At 24.3% G+C, this 15,688-nt stretch overlaps 1 protein-coding gene across 6 annotated transcripts in view; it reads right to left on the bottom strand.

Moving 5' to 3' along the window:
• Positions 1–15,688, bottom strand: part of LOC109604923 (growth factor receptor-bound protein 14) — a 429,146-nt gene that overhangs the window by 96,395 nt on the left and 317,063 nt on the right. The window lies entirely within an intron of this gene.

Genomic DNA, 15,688 nt, shown 5'->3' with positions numbered 1-15,688 from the left:
TAAGAAGTTTTCACCTTCAAATTTCTAGAAGCATCTACAAATCTGATATTTTTCTGTTACTATCAAGATTGACTTTAGGTTTGGAAGAAGTCTTCAACTTCAAATTTCTTAGAATTATCTACAAATTTGAGATTTTCTCTTACTATCAAGATTGATTTTATGATTGGAAAAAGTCTTCACCTTCAAATTCATGTATAAATCTGACATTTTTCTCTTGCTACCAAGATTGACTTTATATTTGGAAGGAGTCTTCACCTTCAAATTTCTTAGAAGCATCTAAAAATCTGACATTTTTCTCTATTAAAATTTATTTTATTTGTAAGAAGTTTTCACCTTCAAATTTCTAGAATCATCTACAAATCTGATATTTTTCTGTTACTATCAAGATTGACTTTAGGTTTGGAAGAAGTCTTCATCTTCAAATTTCTTAGAAGCATCTATAAATCTGTCATTTTCTGTTACTATCAAGATTGATTTTATGTTTGTAAGAAGTCTTCACCTTCAAATTTCTTAGAAGCATCTGTAAATCTAACAATTTTCTCTTACTGTTAAGATATTTTTTATTTGGAAGAAGTTTTCATCTTCAAATTTCTAGAAATATCTACAAATCTGACATTTTTCTGTTACTCTCAAGATTGACTTTATGTTTGGAAGAAGTCTTCACCGTCAAATTTCTTAGAAGCATTTATAAATTTGAGATTTTTCTCAATCAAGATTGATTTGATATTTGGAAGAAGTCCTCACCTTCAAATTTTTAGAAGCATCTATAAATTTGACATTTTTCTCTTATTATCATTATTTTGTTTGGAAGAAGTTTTCATCAACAAATTTCTTATCAATATCTACAAATTTTCGTCTTACAATTAAGTTTGTAAATTTTTATCACCAAAGTATGGAAAAAATGTACATAATTTAAAGACTTTGGAAGGTACCTTGCTGATTCAAGACATACATTAGTAAACCCCAAAGGAACGGATCAAATTAACCCTTCCAAAGCCTCGTCAATTATTGCATCATCGAAATTCGCAGCTGGAGGCATTTTAACATTCATCACCGCATTCGGGCCCCTGCAAAAAAACTGCGACACACTGAATATCGAGTGACAATGAATCATATGCGTTCTGAACCGCGAAACCTTGACATTGAAACGTCTCTCATCAAGTCGACAATGCAGCGAGGGAGCTTTGTGTTGTGCACCATTAAAAATGGAAAAAAACGGGAGAGGAGGGACAACAAAAAAAAAAAAAAAAAAACAGCGTGACAGTGGCGCACACGATGAAAAAGTGGCAGTCCTTGTCTGGACGCTTTTGTGCACTTCTGCATTGATGACGATTCATGACGAATTAGCATTTGTCGTTTGAATAATTAGATGATGTTGGTAATTTGTAAAGGACACTTCCATAATTGCAAATTGCAGTGTAAGGTCCAATTTAAGTTGTTAAACATTAATTGGCAACAATTATTTTATAACGTACTGTTTTAATTAATGATGAATTGAGTTATTATATCAATATATTTAATTAATTGCTAACTAACTTGACAATTATTTTTTTAATTAGAATTATCAACGAAATTGTGATGATGAAAGCTTCCATGAAGGGCAAATTAAAAACACAAGGAGTTGTTGAAGGAACGTATAAACAAGTAAAGATAAACAGAAACCATGGACGGTATCACGAAATCATGAACAGTGAACTTTGTCATCGTTTTCCGAAATTACCATTGTGCCATGAACACGAATAACGAAATTAATAATTCGGCTCTTTCCCGTCCTGTCCGCGGCAACGTCCCCGGACTGAAAATCATAAGGATTTTATTAAGGCCTTAATGCAGTGAGGGATCGCGAGTTGTTCGCCCGAGTGCGAAATTTCCACTGTTCAGATAACTGAGGTTAAAAGTTTTTTAATTAATTGAATAAGTTAGTGTAGTGCCCCGAAAATTAAATTACTTAATTAACTGAATGCCGAGACCTCTGGCACCCGTTTTAATATATCGCCCGGCTACATGTCTTTTACTGTCTTGGAGCCGGCTGCCTCTTCGTCTTTTTTTTTGCCTACCGTCTTTGCTTAAGTAAATATTGGATGAAGCGAACGTGTACTTTAGTGCAGGGCAGACGAAGTTTTTAGATTAATTAATAGAAATACAAGTAAATTTCTAGAGAAAATAAACAGAATTGGTTTTTTTTTTAATTTTCTTAAAAAAATTAATTATATTAATTGTAAAACAATTAGAGTTAACTCATTTCTTAAAAACCTCTATCATTATTTGGATTATTTCTTAGTAACATCTATAAACCTGATATACTTCTCTTACTATCAAGATTTATTTTAAGTTTGGGAGAAGTTTTCATCTTTATATTTTTTAAAAACATTTATAAATATGACATTTTTGTCAAAAAATTAAGATTAATTTATAATGGGAAGATGTTCCTATCTTCAGTCTTCAAACTTCTTATGAATATCTACAAATTTAACGTTTTCACCTTCTAATACACTTTGACTTTAAGTATGGAAGTAGTTTCCTCCTTCAAATTTCTTTGAGTCTTAAAAGTCTGTCATAATTACATTCATCTTATAATCAAGTTTTTTATTTTCTGTTTGACAGAAGTTTTTATCTTCATATTTTCTATGAACATCTGTAAATCTGATATTTTTCTCTTATTATCAAGTTTGGAAGAAATTTTCATCTTTATATTTTTAGAAACATTTATAAATTTGACACTTTCGTCTCATAATAATGATTAATTTTAAGATTCAAAGAAGTTTTTATCGTTTGCATGTTTCAATGAAGTATGACTCTAAGTTCTTAAGAAAATTTAAAAATCTGTCATGATCATTTCCAACTTACAATCAAATTTTCTAAGAACATCTATAAATCTGATGTTTTTCTCTCACTACAAGATTCATTTTAAGTTTAGAAGAAGTTTTCATGTTCAAAATACTAACAAATATGTTTTGTGTGTAATTTTACATTTTCATAGAGAGTTTCCAAGTTAAAATTTCTCAGGTATCCAAATTCTGAAATTTTCGTCATACAATGAAGATTTATTTTATCTTTGGAAGAAGTATTTATCCTTCAAATTTCTTAAAAACACCACCAAATCTGATAATATCATCTTGAAGGAGTTTCTATCTTCAAATTTCTTCTGAATATCTATAAATGTAATATTTTTATCTTACAATTAAGTTTGATTTAGTTGAAAAGAAGTTTTTATATTTATATTTCCTAGAAATATTTGTAAATTTAATATTTTCGTCTTTCAATGAAGTTGGACTTTAAATAGAAGTTTTTCCCTTCAAATTTCTTAGGTAGATTTCAAAATCTGTCATGATCATTTTCATGAAATACTTCCAAACACCTCCAAATTTCATATTAAAGAGGTTTTCACTTTCAAATCTTATATACTTCTCTTACTACCAAGATTTATTTTAAATTTGGAATAAGTTTTCATCTAAAAAATACTTAGAAACGTCTGAAAATGTTATAATTCAATCTTGAAAGAGTTTCCATCTTCAAATTTCTTATGAGTATAAATCTAATATTTTTATCTTAAAATTAAGATTGACTTTAAGTTTAAAAGTAGTTCTCATCTTCATATTTCCGAGAAACATTTATAAATTTGACATTTTCGTCTTCAAACTTCTTAGGAATATCTACACATTTGACGTTTTTGTCTTTAAATTTTCTAAGAACATCTATAAATCTGATATTTTTCTCTTAGTATTAAGATTCATTTTAAGTTGAAAGAATTTTTTCAAATTTCTTAGAAACATTTTAAAATCTGACAAATTTTATTACTACCAAGATATATTTTAAGTTTGGAAGATGTTTTTATATTTATATTTCCTAGAAATATTTGTAAATTTAATATTTTCGTCTTTCAATGAAGTTGGACTTTAAATAGAAGTTTTTCCCTTCAAATTTCTTAGGTAGATTTCAAAATCTGTCATGATCATTTTCATGAAATACTTCCAAACACCTCCAAATTTCATATTAAAGAGGTTTTCACTTTCAAATCTGATATACTTCTCTTACTACCAAGATTTATTTTAAATTTGAAATAAGTTTTCATCTACAAAATACTTAGAAACGTCTGAAAATGTTATAATTCAATCTTGAAAGAGTTTCCATCTTCAAATTTCTTATGAGTATAAATCTAATATTTTTATCTTAAAATTAAGATTGACTTTAAGTTTAAAAGTAGTTCTCATCTTCATATTTCCGAGAAACATTTATAAATTTGACATTTTCGTCTTCAAACTTCTTAGGAATATCTACTACACATTTGACGTTTTTGTCTTTAAATTTTCTAAGAACATCTATAAATCTGATATTTTTCTCTTAGTATTAAGGTTCATTTTAAGTTGAAAGAATTTTTTCAAATTTCTTAGAAACATTTTAAAATCTGACAAATTTCTCTTACTACCAAGATATATTTTAAGTTTGGAAGATGTTTTTATATTTATATTTCCTAGAAATATTTATAAATTTAATATTTTCGTCTTTCAATGAAGTTGGACTTTAAATAGAAGTTTTGCCCTTCAAATTTCTTAGGTAGATTTCAAAATCTGTCATGATCATTTTCATGAAATACTTCCAAACACCTCCAAATTTCATATTAAAGAGGTTTTCACTTTCAAATCTGATATACTTCTCTTACTACCAAGATTTATTTTAAATTTGGAATAAGTTTTCATCTACAAAATACTTATAAACGTCTGAAAATGTTATAATTCAATCTTGAAAGAGTTTCCATCTTCAAATTTCTTATGAGTATAAATCTAATATTTTTATCTTAAAATTAAGATTGAATTTAAGTTTAAAAGTAGTTCTCATCTTCATATTTCTGAGAAACATTTATAAATTTGACATTTTCGTCTTTAAACTTCTTAGGAATATCTACACATTTGACGTTTTTGTCTTTAAATTTTCTAAGAACATCTATAAATCTGATATTTTTTTCTTAGTATTAAGATTCATTTTAAGTTGAAAGAATTTTTTCAAATTTCTTAGAAACATTTTAAAATCTGACAAATTTCTCTTACTACCAAGATATATTTTAAGTTTGGAAGATGTTTTTATATTTATATTTCCTAGAAATATTTATAAATTTAATATTTTCGTTTTTCAATGAAGTTGGACTTTAAATGGAAGTTTTGCCCTTCAAATTTCTTAGATAGATTTCAAAATCTGTCATGATCATTTTCATGAAATACTTCCAAACACCTCCAAATTTCATATTAAAGAGGTTTTCACTTTCAAATCTTATATACTTCTCTTACTACCAAGATTTATTTTAAATTAGGAATAAGTTTTCATCTACAAAATACTTAGAAACGTCTGAAAATGTTATAATTCAATCTTGAAAGAGTTTCCATCTTCAAATTTCTTATGAGTATAAATCTAATATTTTTATCTTAAAATTAAGATTGACTTTAAGTTTAAAAGTAGTTCTCATCTTCATATTTCCGAGAAACATTTATAAATTTGACATTTTCGTCTTCAAACTTCTTAGGAATATCTACACATTTGACGTTTTTGTCTTTAAATTTTCTAAGAACATCTATAAATCTGATATTTTTTTCTTAGTATTAAGATTCATTTTAAGTTGAAAGAATTGTTTCAAATTTCTTAGAAACATTTTAAAATCTGACAAATTTCTCTTACTACCAAGATATATTTTAAGTTTGGAAGATGTTTTTATATTTATATTTCCTAGAAATATTTATAAATTTAATATTTTCGACTTTCAATGAAGTTGGACTTTAAATAGAAGTTTTTCCCTTCAAATTTCTTAGGTAGATTTCAAAATCTGTCATGATCATTTTCATGAAATACTTCCAAACACCTCCAAATTTCATATTAAAGAGGTTTTCACTTTCAAATCTTATATACTTCTCTTACTACCAAGATTTATTTTAAATTTGGAATAAGTTTTCATCTACAAAATACTTATAAACGTCTGAAAATGTTATAATTCAATCTTGAAAGAGTTTCCATCTTCAAATTTCTTATGAGTATAAATCTAATATTTTTATCTTAAAATTAAGATTGACTTTAAGTTTAAAAGAAGTTCTCATCTTCATATTTCCGAGAAACATTTATAAATTTGACATTTTCGTCTTCAAACTTCTTAGGAATATCCACACATTTGACGTTTTTGTCTTTAAATTTTCTAAGAACATCTATAAATCTGACATTTTTCTCTTAGTATTAAGATTCATTTTAAGTTGAAAGAATTTTTTCAAATTTCTTAGAAACATTTTAAAATCTGACAAATTTCTCTTACTACCAAGATATATTTTAAGTTTGGAAGATGTTTTTATATTTATATTTCCTAGAAATATTTATAAATTTAATATTTTCGTCTTTCAATGAAGTTGGACTTTAAATGGAAGTTTTTCCCTTCAAATTTCTTAGGTAGATTTCAAAATCTGTCATGATCATTTTCATGAAATACTTCCAAACACCTCCAAATTTCATATTAAAGAGGTTTTCACTTTCAAATCTTATATACTTCTCTTACTACCAAGATTTATTTTAAATTTGGAATAAGTTTTCATCTACAAAATACTTAGAAACGTCTGAAAATGTTATAATTCAATCTTGAAAGAGTTTCCATCTTCAAATTTCTTATGAGTATAAATCTAATATTTTTATCTTAAAATTAAGATTGACTTTAAGTTTAAAAGTAGTTCTCATCTTCATATTTCCGAGAAACATTTATAAATTTGACATTTTCGTCTTCAAACTTCTTAGGAATATCTACACATTTGACGTTTTTGTCTTTAAATTTTCTAAGAACATCTATAAATCTGACATTTTTCTCTTAGTATTAAGATTCATTTTAAGTTGAAAGAATTGTTTCAAATTTCTTAGAAACATTTTAAAATCTGACAAATTTCTCTTACTACCAAGATATATTTTAAGTTTGGAAGATGTTTTTATATTTATATTTCCTAGAAATATTTATAAATTTAATATTTTCGTCTTTCAATGAAGTTGGACTTTAAATAGAAGTTTTGCCCTTCAAATTTCTTAGGTAGATTTCAAAATCTGTCATGGTCATTTTCATGAAATACTTCCAAACACCTCCAAATTTCATATTAAAGAGGTTTTCACTTTCAAATCTGATATACTTCTCTTACTACCAAGATTTATTTTAAATTTGGAATAAGTTTTCATCTACAAAATACTTAGAAACGTCTGAAAATGTTATAATTCAATCTTGAAAGAGTTTCCATCTTCAAATTTCTTATGAGTATAAATCTAATATTTTTATCTTAAAATTAAGATTGACTAAGTTTAAAAGTAGTTCTCATCTTCATATTTCCGAGAAACATTTATAAATTTGACATTTTCGTCTTCAAACTTCTTAGGAATATCTACACATTTGACGTTTTTGTCTTTAAATTTTCTAAGAACATCTATAAATCTGATATATTTCTCTTAGTATTAAGATTCATTTTAAGTTGAAAGAATTTTTTCAAATTTCTTAGAAACATTTTAAAATCTGACAAATTTCTCTTACTACCAAGATATATTTTAAGTTTGGAAGAAGTTTTCATGTTTTAAATTCTTAGAAATATCTTTAAATCAGATAATTTCATATTGAAAGAGATTCTATCTACAAATTTGGAATATCTATAAATCAAGGATTTTTATCTTACAATTAAGTTTGAGTTACAGTTTGGAAGAAGTTTACATATTCAAACTTCTTAATAATACATTTAAATCTGACATTTTCGACCTAGAATTTGATTTCAGGTATGAAAGAAGTTTCAAATATCTTAGAAAAGTATACCAATTTGAAAACCATCAGCTTAAGCACAGTCTACGTAAATTTTATTCAAATTAATGTCATTATTTATGAGAATAATTATCTATAAAAAGCTCATCGTTTAATATTACAATGAAATTGCTCCCGATCAAGTTTATTAATCATCAAGTGGCTCTGACAATTACTGGAATGAGGTTAATTAAAAAAATTATTGTACCCGTTATCAGGATAATTTTGCTCTATTACTTTAACAATAACGCATTAGAAGCAATCGTATAATTAGTGACAAAGTAACTATAAGTGCCAATGCGCCAAATTAACATTACATAAATCAAAATATCATGGGCAGCAAAATGGCTTGTTAATTACTGGAAATGACACGCCCTGGCATATAATTAAGACACATAAATCATTAAAATGCGCCCGATTTTAGTTTTTCATCAACAATTCCAACATTAAAACATAACACGAACACGACGGAAGCTTATCTATCGGTTTTCCAGCGCAGCATCGTAACGAGATTGATTCGAAACGATAAAAAGGAGACCGTCAATTATTATAATTGCGAACGAAAAGGAACCGTTCCCGCGTCACGATTGTTTTACGCATTGCACTGCACAAAATCGATTCGCGAAACGCGACCGAAAATTTAATTACGGACCACCGAAAAAACAAAAAATGTTAAAACGCCGCTTTGTACGTTCAAACATCGTAATTTGATTAATAATCTGGGTGGATTTTTCGGATCGATCGTAATGCGATAATCTCGCCTTTCGTATGCGGTGCCCGAAAAATCGCAACTGGTTAAAAAAAAAAATTATCGAAGGCAAATATTGATGCAAGTTCACCTTTTTGCCGATGCAATGATCTAATGATCCGGCAAATATTTACCGAGGTGGATAAACACCGGGAAATATCAATTTGTTGGTCTGGCTTGTTGGTATTTTTAAATATTTCGTCGAGGTATAAATTAAAACTGAACATTTGCGCAAATTATAATATTATTTTGTTGATTTTTGATTTATATCAAAAGGAGCTCTGCACATGTTAAATTTAAACAAATTTATAATTATAACTAACGTTACGCTTTGAAGAACAATTTATTAATACATTAATAAACTCTTTTAACGAGAAAATCTCACAAAGTAGCAAAGTAAATTAATTTTTAATTAGGTCTTTTAATTTTCTATTTACCTTTAAAATTATCTGCTACAATTTACTATCGCTTTAAAAACAACAAACGATCCAGTAAATAAATCAACACGATAATTTTATTTGTTTTTAACTTATGCAACAAAATTTTGCCGTAAATTTACATTTTCCATTTTAAACTACATAAAACGTTATAAAAGTCGTTTTTTACGTACCTATTCATTAAAATATAAAAAGGTTTTTTATTGAATTTTACTCGAAAAAAAATTAACGTGCACAAACTTTAATTTAAAAAAGTTTGTTAATTAATATTTTAAAAAATATTTAAAAATATATTGGGAAAATAATTAAAATACTAATTATGATAATTATGACTAAAGAAGTTTTTTTAATATGCTACAATATTAATTTATTTTATAAATAATAAAATGTGGTTTTATATTGGGTCAAAATAATTTATTTTAAACTGTGATTTTCAGTAATTTTTTTTTATATTTGTCATAAGTTTGTTGAAAACTTTAAAAAACAACATAATAAAAAGTAGAAAATAATATTTATTATAATTTTATTTTTTATTTATTTTGTAATTTACTGAGATGTTAAAATTTAAATGAAATTGTAAAAAACAATTTAAAAAAGAAATTTGTGAAGGTTGTTTATAGAATTATTATAAAAATTATTCGTTTAAAAATACAAAAAAAAAAAATAAAAACAATTAAAGTAAGTAAATAAAAGTCAAACTCATCATTTCGTAAGTGTTCTTTTATAATTATTTTTTTTTAGGAATAAATCTATATATCAATAAAATTTATTTAATAAATTTAAAATGAATTATTTAAAGAAAGTTTTTAGCACAAATAAATTAGTTATTTTTTATTGTAATTATATAAATTAATAATTAAATTAATTTAAATTTAATTTTCAGATGATTTATGCATATGTACAAAAGTTCAGGAACAACATTTAACAACAGAGTGATCTAAATTAATATATTTAATTGAATAATTTGTATAATCATTTAATTTTTAGTAAATTTATGAATATTTGTAGAAAAAATCAGACAAGTAAAGATTTTGTTAATTTTAAATTAACAGAAGAATTTTATCTATTTAATTAATTTTTTTATTCCAATAAATTTTATTTTAAATTTTAATTATTTAATAAATACGTCGTTTTGTACAAACTTATATATTAATATTTTTTAAGAATAAATCTATATTTCAATAAAATTTATTTGATAAATTTAAAATGAATTTGAAAGTTTTCAGTACAAATATTTTTTTTAATATTGTTTATATTCTATTGTAACCATATAAATTAATAATTAAATTAATTTAAATTTAATTTTCAGTTGATTTATGAATATGTACTAAATTTCAAGAACAATATTAAACAACAAAATGATTTAAATTAGTATATTTTAATTGAATAAATAATTTTGTATTATAAACAAAACACAATATAAATTTATTATATAAACATTTTTAGTAAGTTTATGAATATTTGTAGAAGAAATAAGAAAAATAAAGATTTTGTAAACAAATTTTAAATTAATAAAAGAATTTTGTCTATTTAATTATATCTTTTTATTCCAATAAATTTTATTTTAGATTTTAATTATTTATTATTAACATATTATTAAACGTAGTTTTAAAATGTTTTCAATAAATTATTTTAAATTTAAATTAATTTAAATTTAATTTTCAGTTGATTTATGAATATGTACTTTCAAATTTCAAATTTCAAGAACAATATTAAACAACAGAATGAACTAAATTAGTATATTTAATTGAATAATTTTGTATTATAAACAAAATACAACATAAATTTATTGTATAAACATTTGATTTTTAGTAAGTTTATGAATATTTGTAGAAAAAATAAGAAAAATAAAAATTTTGTTTTAAATTATTTAAAATATACATCGTTTAGTACATATTTTTAAAATATATATAATTAAAAAAACATTAGAAAAATATATTTTTTTTTAAATATACCAAGTAAAAAAATTGTTTATACTAATTGGAATCATTAAAATCACTTTATTGTTTATTTATTCAATTTTTAAATTGATCTAAATTAGCAGACTTGATTGAATAATATTACTTTATATTACTTTGATTATTTATTAAAATTTTAAAATTATCTAAATTTGTAGATTTAATTGAATAATTTTATATTGTAAACAAAGTTCAACATAAATTTATTTTAAAAATTAAAATTTTTGGTAAATTTATGAATATTTATGGGAAAAAATAAGAAATGTAATCATTTTTCATTTTAAAATTAATAAAAGAATTTTGAATTGAATTTTTAATTTAGTTGGAAAAATTTGTTTATACTCATTCCAATTGGATAATTATATTACTTTATTGTTTATTTATTCAATTTTTAAAATGTTTTAAAAAAAATTAGTAGATTTAATTGAATAAACAAAGTGCAATACAAATTTATTTTATAAATTATAATTTTTAGTAAATTTATGAATATTAGTGGAAAAATTAAGAAATGTAAACATTTTTCAAACAAATATTAAATTAATAAAAGAATTTTGTCTATTTAATTACATTTTTATATTTCAATATATTTTAGTTTTTTTAAATTATCTAAAGTAGTAGATTTAATTGACACACTAAACAAATATATAATTATAATATAAATATCTAACTAAGGAAAGTAAAAATTTGTAAAATAATCTAATAAATAATTAGTAGATTTTATATCGTAAACAAAATACAATATAAAATTATTGTATACATTTTAATATTTAGAAAATATATGAATATTTATAAAAATAGCATTAAAAAACACAATTAAGAGAAGTAATTATTTTTTCATACAAATATTAATTAAATTAATTATAGAACTTAATTTTGATTTGAATTGTCAAATTCATTTATAAAAATGGTATTTAGACTTTTTTAACAGTCTAATCTATTTAACTTACTAACTTTGAGCTATTTTTAAATTTAAAAAATGTATTATTTATAATAAGAATAATCCTATTTTGGGAGACGTTGTTAAAATTGATTACATAAACCGAAATGACATCATTAAACGAAAGGCTGAGAATATATTGTGGCTTACGAAACGATCCCAGTCCTCGTACACATAGAAATAAATTTAAATACACAACCAAATTGCTTCTATTCGTGCCGAAATAGATATGTGCACTCGATGCAAAGTTGTTTCTTGCGGGCGTTCGTCTTATCCACAAAAATACACACACACACACATACGCCCACACAAAGAAAATACAAAATGCCAGACAATTTCCTTTTCAATTCCATCACAATTTTTCAAAGTGAGCCATCGTTGCCCGGGTTGCATCTCATTTATTTGCTGCCGCCGCTGCTGCCGGACCGTAATCGCCTTTCCTATGACCTACGCGTCTTTTGATAAACGGCATCCCCGTAATGGACATACAGTCGCCCACGTATAAATTGAAAAATTAATAAGCCAAACAAACAATCCCGGCCACTGTGCTCGGCTGTACGTGACGGTCCGAAACAAAAGGAACACCGTATTGTCAAGATTAATACGGTGTTAAAATATTAATTGTCGCCGAATTCAATGGGTTCACTTTCCCCGGAATTAAGGGTTATATTATACAATCTGTTTCATTATTAAATCCAATATTGACACAATTATCAAAATACCCAGTTCTGTTTAAAGAGAAATCTTGATGGGACTAATGCAAACTTCGGCCTCTGTTTTATTGTGTACACACTGTGGATTAATTAAATTGATTCTGACTTCATATTAGATACTGGAAAAAGTAATTTTAAGTTGATGACGTTTAATTTTATAACTTTCTTTAAAATGACTTATTCAACAAAATCATTTTTCAAGAAAATTTTGTATTATATATATATATATATACACACAAAAATATTTATTACATATACATGATTGTTTTCTGAAAAGTTATATGTACTTATAATTCAAAAATTTATAAACAAATTTAATTGGATTTTAATAATTAAGAAAAAAAAATAATAAAATTTATTGTTTATTTAATTTTTAAAAAAATTGAACTTCAATAAAATACATTTTAAAATTTAAAATTTATTTTAAAAATATTATGTTATAGTATTTTAATTATATCAATTTCATGAATTAAATAACATCATACATAAATTTGGGGGTGACTCATTTTATTAAAAATTTATATATACATCAAATAATTTTTAATAATCAGAGTAAATTTTAAGGAAAATTTGTAATTTAATAAAATATATTTTAAAATTTCAAAGTTATTTTAAACATATTAAGTTATAGTTTTTAATTATTTCAGTTTTATGCATACACCAAATATTTTTTAATAATTGTAGTAAATTTAAAAAAAAATAATTTCAATAAAATATGTTTTAAAATTTGAAATTTATCTCAAAAATATTAAGTTGTAATTTTTAATTATTTAAATTTTATAAATTAAATAACATTTTTAATCGAATATAAATGCATACATCAAATAGTTTTTAAAAATTTTAATTTTAAAAAAATTTGAATTTCAATAAAATATATTTTAAAGTTTCAAATTTATTTTAAAAATATTAAGTTATAGTTTTTAATTATTCCAATTTTATAAATTAAATAACATTTATAATCAAATACAAATTTGAGGGTGACTTATTTTATTCAAAATTTATCTATACATCAAATAATTTTTAATAATTTGAGTAAATTTTAAAGAAAACTGAATTTCAATAAAATATATTTTAAAATTTCAAATTTATTTTAAAAATATTAAGTTATAGTTATTAATTATTTCAATTTTATAAATTAAATAACATTTTTAATCAAATACAAATTTGGGGGTGACTTATTTTATTCAAAATTTATCCATACATCAAATAATTTTTAATAATTTGAGTAAATTTTAAATAAAACTTGAATTTCAATAAAATATATTTTAAAATTTCAAATTTATTTTAAAAATAGTTTATAATTATTCCAATTTTTTCAAATTAAATAACATATTTAATCGAATATAAATTTAGGGGGGGGGTTTATTTTATTCAAAATTTATGAATACAGCAAATAATGTTTAATAATTAGAGTAAATTTTAAAGGAAATTTTTATTTCAATAAATATATATTATAAAATTTCAAATTTATTTTAAAAGTATTAAGTTATACTATTTTAATTTTATAAATTAAATAACATTTTTTAACGAATATAAATTTGGAGATTACTCATTTCATTCATTTATTATGTATACATCAAATAAATTTTAATAATTAGAGTAAATTTTAAAGAAAATTTGAATTTCAATAAAATATATTTTAAAATTTCAAATTTATTTTAAAAATATTAAGTTATAGTTTTTAATTATTCCAATTTTGTAAATTAAGTAACATTTTTAATCGAGTATAATTTTGGGGGTGGCTCATTTTATTCAAAATTTATGCACATATCAAATAATTTTTAATAATTAGAGTAAATTTAAATTTCAGTAAAATATATCTTAAAATTTTAAATTTATTTTGAAAATATTACAAATGTCTAAGAAAAAATTAATATAACTAAAAATAAAATAATAACTTTTTGAGATAAATTGCAGTCAGTTTAAAAACAATAAATGAATAATTAGGATTTTTATTATTACTATTAATAATAACAGCAATAGTAGTTCAAATTTATAAATCTTTTTTGTACTTTTCATAAAAATGAAAGGAAGTAATTAAATATTTCAGGTATGTGCTTTAAACAAATCACATAAAAACGTATTGTGTACGTTTCAATTTGATTTACTCCGAATCTTGAAACTGAAACACGTAGAAATTCGCTAAAAAATCCTTCAAACTTTCCTACCTAAAACACAACAAAAGCCCCATTGTTTCGGCCAACAATGTGGAAACGGAATATTTGCTAAAACCCAGTATAAAATTTCACTGCAATTATTCTTTAAACGTGAATTGCTGAAGAGATTACAATACGGGGCATTATTGCATGATTGAGTGACGTGGCGGGCCCGCGTCGCAGGGGGACTTTAAAACAGTATTCAAAAAGCCGAAATGGCTTTCTGTCGGTTCTTTTGTGCCGCATCACCCGCAAAAAATAAACCAGCCCGTAATCCTTATCGAAAAATTGCGCATCGATTGGCCAGGTTAACTTATTTAGAGGTGCGCACAGGGGGGGATTACAGACGCTTTCCATCCATGTCTAAATATGATTTCCGGGGCCCGGGAACCGGGCGAAAATTCTCCCCCGACGCCTGTCAGATAACGAGTCGTTCCAAGGGCGGAGATAAATGGAATTATCAATGGAACCTTGCAGGGAAATACGGCTACATGTATGTTCCAGTGTACGTCAAAGTCAAACGCTCTTTGGGAGATAAAATTACGGAGGAAACCCTCTTCTTTTACATTTCAAATCGGCCGCTCCGTTTTGGTCATATACTTTAATATTTAACGTGTAACTGTCTGTTATCTAATGAACTATTGTGTGCCATTTTGTACTAATTGTTGGCACTTAACATTAGTCTTATTTTGATGAAATTTACCTCCTCCAATAGTCCAACCAATGTTGTTGTTTTAGAGGAAGAAGGTTGAAGTTACCACAGAATACCAGAAAGGTTTGGGGTATCCCGTAAATCCATTTCCAGTAAGTTACTGTACAAGAGGCTTGTGTCCATACTAGGAGACCAGGTCAGGGTAGAAATCCTGCTACAACTCCTGCCCAAGATCCTTTTTGATGTGCTTCGGCCAAATGAAAAATATGCTCAATGTAACTTTGTAAATGCCACAAAT

This window comes from Aethina tumida, chromosome 4 (genome assembly GCF_024364675.1).
Source record: "Aethina tumida isolate Nest 87 chromosome 4, icAetTumi1.1, whole genome shotgun sequence".
Classification (NCBI taxonomy): Eukaryota; Metazoa; Arthropoda; class Insecta; order Coleoptera; family Nitidulidae; genus Aethina; species Aethina tumida.
This window is presented reverse-complemented; position numbering and strand designations above follow the sequence as displayed.